The sequence below is a fragment of the Scylla paramamosain genome, unplaced genomic scaffold (genome assembly GCF_035594125.1).
Source record: "Scylla paramamosain isolate STU-SP2022 unplaced genomic scaffold, ASM3559412v1 Contig20, whole genome shotgun sequence".
Classification (NCBI taxonomy): Eukaryota; Metazoa; Arthropoda; class Malacostraca; order Decapoda; family Portunidae; genus Scylla; species Scylla paramamosain.
The window spans coordinates 197,501-205,000 of NW_026973685.1; the positions used below are offsets into that span (position 1 = coordinate 197,501).

Below are 7,500 nucleotides of genomic sequence, written 5' to 3' on the forward strand. Positions count from 1 at the left end.
TATAATAACAATAACAATATCAATAACAACAATACCGTCTACCTCAGCCTACTTGGAGGGGTCGAGCACGCGTGGCCGATGACAGGCACGTCCCCGAGACAGATGAGCCTCTCCGGAGCACCTGGCAACACTCGGGAGGGTGATGCCCATTCCCGGCCCTTGTCACCATCACGGCAGATATGAAGGGTGTGTGTTATTGCCGCTCCGTAAACAGGTGGTGCAAGATGACACCAGCGGCACAATACCATCAGTGAAAGACCGATGACCGCCCCAAGCCAGCCAGCCATGACCCCATTCAGTCGTAACATCAATCACGTGAAATGGATTAATCTCGCGTCCCATCGCCCTTGATACGAGTAGTCTGCATAGGTGGCTAGATCGTCAGTCAAGAAGGGGATAACACACACACACACACACACACACACACACACACACACACACACACAGTACATTTATCGCTTTGCTGGCACTTGGTTGACATTTGCTGTCGACTATTTGCTGCACAGAATCCGAAATGGTTCCCAAGAAGCGTTCCAGATACACACACACACACACACACACACACACACACACATACACACACACACCTGTTGTTGTTGTTGTTGTTGTTGGTGCTGTTGTTGCTACGTATGATGGATTTCCTATTATGATCTTTACTCGGTAACCTCTGTTTGTTTGAGTGTCAGTCTAGTGGTTATATTATTGTTATTATTATTATTATTATTATTATTATTATTATTGCTGTTGTTATTGTTGTTGCTGTTGTTAATGTTACTGTTGTTGTTGTTGTTGTTGTTGTTGTTGTTGTTGTTGTTGTAGTTATCAACATTACTGTTATTATTATTGTTATTATTACCATCATCATTATCATTGTCATTATTATTATTTTCATTGTTGACAGTACCACTACTATCACTACTACTACTACTACTACTACTACTACTACTACTACTACTACTACTGCTGTTGCCATTATCATCGCCATCACTTCAAGAGAGGTCTGCATAGAGCACCGCGATGTGGCAGCCTGGGATAGCTGTGTTTAAGTCTTCCCAAAGCTCGGGTGACCAGTGAGTGTTACGAGCCAATGGTGAGATCGACATGTCATCTTAACTGCACCCTTGACACGTGCAGCCTGTTCAGTGACGCACGGGGTAGGTGAGTGACTGAGGCCATTCATTTATGTCATAGCGGTAATCATTGGGTTTATTGTTTAATCCTCACTAAGCCTTTCCCACGACACACCTTGCGTTACCATCACTTCTCCGCTACATTAAGTTTCAGTTTTAATGAAAGAATTCGTCGATCTTCAGGGAAGCTGCAAAGGTTTAAATAGATTAATGGATAAGGATGAGAGGTGGAAAAAGGCAGGGATGTTTCATGCAGGGACTGCCACGTGTAAGCCAGATGGATTTTTGCAGTTTTATTTTCTTAGTATTTTCTTACGTTCTTACCTATATGTAGCTAGGTAGCTCGGCTCACACAGTAATAATTGACAAGGACGTGATCAATCATTCATTACTGACAAAAAAAAAAAAAAGCTTCCTCTTTTCGGTTCATCTAATCTGCAACAGACTTCATGACTTTTTAAACACGACGCCCACAGGCCACAGAAGCTAAAATGGCATGAGATTCTTCTTCTTCTTCTTCTTCTTTTTTTTTTTTCAGAATATGATTGACGTTTGCTTGCGAACTGGTATATACTGGCGCTGCTTGACCATTGTAAGTCTGTTCTGTGACTTTTTTTTATTTTGTTTTGCCGAAAGCTTTATTAATTTCCTGTTCATTTCCATAACGGTCAACCAAAAAAATAAGTCCCTTATTTCGTCTTGTTCTTTACTCTCATGGTATTTTAAATGTCCTTTGACCAATTACCTGTGCGCATTGTCAGCCCTCGTGAAATTGCTATTCTTTAATTAATCGATTATTACCTTCACTACCTACAAAATATACACCGTAGAAAAATATCTGTCTTTAGCCACACAGACTTACCAGCACTGAGAAGACCCGCCACCGCCATTGCCACTTGTTTTGTCTACGAGCATGCTAGGCGCTGGGCACTATGAATTGATGTGTAGTGGGTTGAGATTGAGAGATCGCATATTACCAAAGCATCCATCTTTTCACACGGGCCCAGGTCAGTAAGGGGACCAAGACTCCTCACCACGGCAGTAAAAGTCTATGAGGTCACCTGATTTATAATTTATGGGTTGAAAAGTTTATATAAAAAGCATGAAATGTCGTGCGCAAGCAATTAAGATAGGGAGAAAATTTTGCTGATAGTCTTGAAAGAAAAGGCGAAGGGGAGGAGGAGAAGAAGAAGAAGAAGGAAAAAATCTTATAAAAGAAAAACTGAGGCATTTCCATTTCTCCATTTTCGACAAATTTTTTAGTTTATTTCAATCTACTTCCCGAGTCGAAAACTTTCCGCGTCCCTTCCTCCCGCGACACATATATGTCAGTTTTAATACTAATGCGTAAGCTGACCACAAACTTATTCTTTCGTGTGTTTCCTGGCAATCTGTGGTGCAGCAAGTCATGCTTCACTTAGATGCCATCCTTCCCTTTCAACTTTAACTTTCTTCAAGAAGTAATTCTTGTCACCTTAGAATCTAAGCGGCTCTTTCTTGGTTCATCAAACTCAACAACGTTACCTAGTCTTCCTTTTCTTTAAGACTCTGCAGCTCTTATCCTGCACAAATAAGCGTGGAGGTCGCTGGTCGCTTTGACAGCGTGAAAGCAGACATAAGATCTGCAATGAGTGAAGAAGCAAAGGCGATTACGGAGAGTGGTGGTGGGCAGACTGCTGTGGGCGTGCTGGATTGATCTGGCCAGTGTTTTAACATTTCAAGATATATCAATATATATCAGTCTTTGCGCAGTGTTGAGGATATGTATGAACCCGGGAACCTTGACAAAAGACCATAATTTTCTATGCCACTATGATATCCGGTTACTGAGGTGTAATAGATAAGGAATAGATAGGAACAGGTAAGGAAAAACGGACTGAATATGACCAATTTCCATTTATAAAAAATGCAGGAAATTTTCTCCAGCACGTTACAAGCAATTGTGAACAAGGAACACATGAATATACTTGTACGTATGTATGTTATACACGAAATGCAATATTTCTTTCTTTCATACAAGCAGAACGAGGGCAGTGAGTTTAACGACGCGGAAAATACACGAAGACAAGAATCTATTCTAACGAGGTGAGTACGTGCCCTGCGTCTGTGTCTGGCAGCCGTAACGCGGAGGCTAAACTTAAAACAGTGATGAACCTTAGGGCAGATGTTCCGAGGCAGGGTTCGGTCAGAATGTAGGCAAAACTCGGTCAGCGTGAACATCGATGAAGCTGCTCCTCCTTTTACGTGACTGACGACTTTTTATGAGTGAAGGCCACGAAACACTCCACCTTTGGAAAAAGCGCTGCTTGCACCAACCAAATTTCGCAGTAACAAAAAACCTAGTCAGGAGCGTTAACAGAAGCTAGTAATATTTAAAAAAATATTTCTTATGCAGCTTTTAACGTGTCCTCGAGACCAGATGTGAATTAGTTAGAATTAGTCGAGGAGGCAAGCGTGACATATACAGTACATACGAGTTTATATTTTAAACGCTGTCTATCAATAAGATGTCGTAAACTCCACTGAGCTGTTCCACCCTGACGATCAGGGTAAGCGCGCACTTACGGCGATCTGTTGTCTTTGCATATAGCACAGGTTTGTACTTCTCATGCTCTCTCTGTCTATCTGGCTGTGTCTTCCCCCCCTTCCCCCCCTCTCTCTCTCTCTCTCTCTTGATTCAGTATCTTTGTTACCCTCAAAGAGTTATTGACATACAGGAAGACATGCGTGTTTTTTTATATATATTTGTTTTGTAAATAAAAAAAAATCATTGAAGCAACATATACTGATAACCTTTTTTTTTTTTTTTTCCAGCATGCTGTAAGCGATCTACAAAAAACGAGAAATCTTTTTATAGCCAACATTCATATGCTTATAAACGTAAATTTTCCCATAAAACTACAATTTATAAAATTTCTACTCTGTGGTACACACACACACACACACACACACATACACACACATACACACACACACACACACACACACACACACACACACACACACACACACACACACACACACACACACACACACACACACACACACACACACACACACTACACACACACACACACACACACACACACAGAGAGAGAGAGAGAGAGAGAGAGAGAGAGAGAGAGAGAGAGAGAGAGAGAGAGAGAGAGAGAGAGAGAGAGAGAGAGAGAGAGAGAGAGAGAGAGAGAGAGAGATTGCAATTTTATTTGCTTGGTTTAGAAACGGAGTGTGGTGGTAGTGGATTTCTCAAATGCCATTCGCTGGATTCTTGGCTAATTCATTGCGTGCCACAGAATATTTTCGATAATCATGCACCACTGGAGGCGTTGTGAGAAAGGACAACATTACACATCATTGAAAAAGCGAGAAAACTTCTTGGTAAGAATCCAACAATAGAAGAAAATAATGTTTTCATTTTTATGTTTCTTGAAGACCTGACAGTCTTTGTTTTCCTTTTCATTGGAACTGAAACAAAGCAAAGTTAACTATGTCTCCCTCACGAAAACAAAACCAAAACTTATTCTATTGCGCAAGACGCAGAAGGCATCCCGCTTTTTAAGATCAAGATCTAGATTAAGCCAAACTTGTCTACATTCTGAAAGGCCGTTATCGTTGTATAGAGACACGCAATATGCATCGGTAGGTTTTTGCAGGGATGAAAAATTGGCCACACTTGGTTGAAAGTAGTTTTGTATCGCATCAAATCAAATCTTGAAATTAGCGCGCGCTGGTCGGTGTCTGAGTGGGAGTGCAGGATCAATGTATTCTCTTCTTACATTTTTGCTCAGAGGGTTTTCAAGTATTTCAGTGAAATATGAAGGTACTTGGCCTCAAGTCCCATCATATAAACATAAGATATTCACTGTAACTTATCATTTACTTGAGAAAATTACTTCTTTTGCCAGTGTTGGTGCTGGTCACTTCTTATAACTCCCTTACAGTAGTGACAACAATGTTATACCGTATGTGTGTGTGTGTGTGTGTGTGTGTGTTGTATCGCTCACCCCCTACCCCTGACATATTTGAATTCCTGCTGTGGTAACTGTCAGATAAACAATGGTAGCGTTGTTTTTTCCCTCTAGTGGTTTGCCGGCAAATACGTGGATGGGCAACGCTGGCGGTGGCGTGGCACAGGTTACTGCTAATAGGTGCGGGTCAGGAGAGCAATGCCGTTTGGATGGCGCGGTACAGGCGTGGGGAGAAAGATTTTGAGGATACCTTGTAACGTTGGCAGGGTGTAGGAGCGGCGTGAGCGGGGCGTGGATCAGGTGGGGGCCGTGGCCGCAAGGAAGGACAGTAGTGTGGCAGAACTAGGGAGGGGAGGATGTGCGCGCGAGCAACAGAGCAACAGTTTCCAGGCGCTGCTGCAGCCTGTAGCGCGTACTGTCTGCCAACTTTCAACCGTCTCACTTTCTGCTAAGTACTGTTGCTTGACCTCCGTGTGATGAAGTGACCGTGGTGATGAAAAATGAAAGTACGAGCGTGATTTGATAATAGGAGAACTAGTGTAAGTAGAAATAATAATGATGGGTGAGGTGGTGTAAGTACTCAGTGTTGGGAACTACTATGATGAAGCACCTGTCGGATACACCTGTGCTGCGCCTCAGGTCAGTGCCGTCCTTTACCTCTCCCTTAGTGTTGCTGTCACTCAGGTTTCTCATAACAGTATAAGAACACAAGCACACTACCATAGCAGCTCTTTGGACATAAGTAATGGCACCTTCTCTCATGCACATCCATAAACCTGTCCTGCCTGCTCTTAAACTTTTCTGTCATACATACACTAACTACATAGCGGATTTTTCTGCTTAGTTTCTTCACTCTCTCTCTCCCATTAGTGAAAAAAAAAAATCTACTTATTTCTTTCTTTATTAACCACCTCGGGAATCGATTATCACGGTCAGAACCTCAACAATTATTTTTTAAGTCTTTTTAAAATTTTACACGAATTCAAGGACTTTAATCAACGGGTGGCGCCGGATTGTCTTTCTCAGGAGTGCAGATCGAGGTGTTGAAACTCATACACGTGCAGTAAATACGATCAATATTATTATGACTCTAGGCAGCAATGGACCGTTTTCCAGCTCTGAGGTCCAGGCTTGCTAGTTCTCCCAAGTCTCTTTCGCAATGTCAACTAGCGTGATTAGTTTCATTAATTATTACATACTGAGGGGAGTTTTCTCTGACAGACAGCACACTGCACGTACTCTTACTAACCTGGGCCTGCCACTTCGCTCACAACTCACAGTCTGCTGAGATCATCTTACAAAACCTCAGCATCACGAACAAATCCAATTAGCAGACCTACTTTTTTAGTGTCGCGAGCAAATTAGCCAATTTACATACTTATTCCTCAATTTACATAATTAATGCGTATAATGAATAGTATAATACGGAACTTTGGGAGCGACTCTTGTAATAGAACGCCATTTTGATTTTTCATTAAGTTGGAACTTTTTCTTGCTTTATACACCAAAATTTAGGTCATTCAATTGCGTAACTAAACTCTGAGGAGCCCTGCTTGTGGTCCAACGCCATTTTTATTTATTTATTTTATTTATTTTTTGTTATTAAGTTGGTATTTGCTCCCTGGACTAAGCCACGCCCTAATCCCAGCCAAGACATTGCGCTCTATTAAGTGAACTTTTATTCTTCCTGGAGCCCTCTAATGAGGTACTCCGTCAAGCGCTTTATTATAATCAACGTATATTATAATTTTCGTCGTTATCTTCCGCCTCGTTTTATCTCGTGAGGAAAGACAAAATAACAGTGGCGTGGTGCTCTTGCTGGTGTTACTCCAGATATATATGCCCGCCTCACTGCCAGAACAAACTATTTTTTTTTTCTGTTGATTAGCGTTGTGTGCTTCATTGCTATGTTAATATGAGCCATTAACTTTGCAATCATTGTTGTGTATTTTTTTTTTTTTTTTTTGGAGAATCAATTAGGGGGATTAACGTCGGAATTTTGTTAGGCTCTGTAGAGAGAGAGAGAGAGAGAGAGAGAGAGAGAGAGAGAGAGAGAGAGAGAGAGAGAGAGAGAGAGAGAGAGAGAGAGAGAGAGAGAGAGAGAGAGAGAGAGAAACTCTTGCAGTGATAATGGAATATATAATAATGAAATACGTTTTTTTTTTTCCTTACTAGAAATAAAAATAATAGCCAACAAGATAGCAGCAATTATGAAAAAAAAAGGTATTTGCTGAATCTATCCTGTAAATTATGAACAAGTATTAATGCTATAATTAGTTGAGACATTTTACTGATAATCGATAAAAGTTTAACATGCAACTTAATTAACTATCTATTTTCCTCCTTAACGCTACCTAACATGTTTGTCTGTTAACAATAGTGGCTCCCAAATTGACATGCTC

At 41.2% G+C, this 7,500-nt stretch overlaps 2 long non-coding RNA genes across 7 annotated transcripts in view; one reads left to right on the forward strand and one right to left on the reverse strand.

Annotated features, from left to right (window-relative positions):
- Window positions 1-7,500, reverse strand: part of LOC135097444 (uncharacterized) — a 40,930-nt gene that overhangs the window by 3,685 nt on the left and 29,745 nt on the right. The window lies entirely within an intron of this gene.
- The window catches only part of LOC135097445 (uncharacterized), a 73,949-nt gene continuing 71,868 nt past the window's right edge, over window positions 5,420-7,500 (forward strand). Inside the window, exon 1 of one of the 2 annotated variants that reach the window (XR_010265715.1) lies at window positions 5,420-5,637. This is a non-coding gene — a long non-coding RNA (uncharacterized LOC135097445). The remainder of the gene's footprint in view (window positions 5,638-7,500) is intronic. The other variant, XR_010265716.1, reaches the window with a different exon arrangement.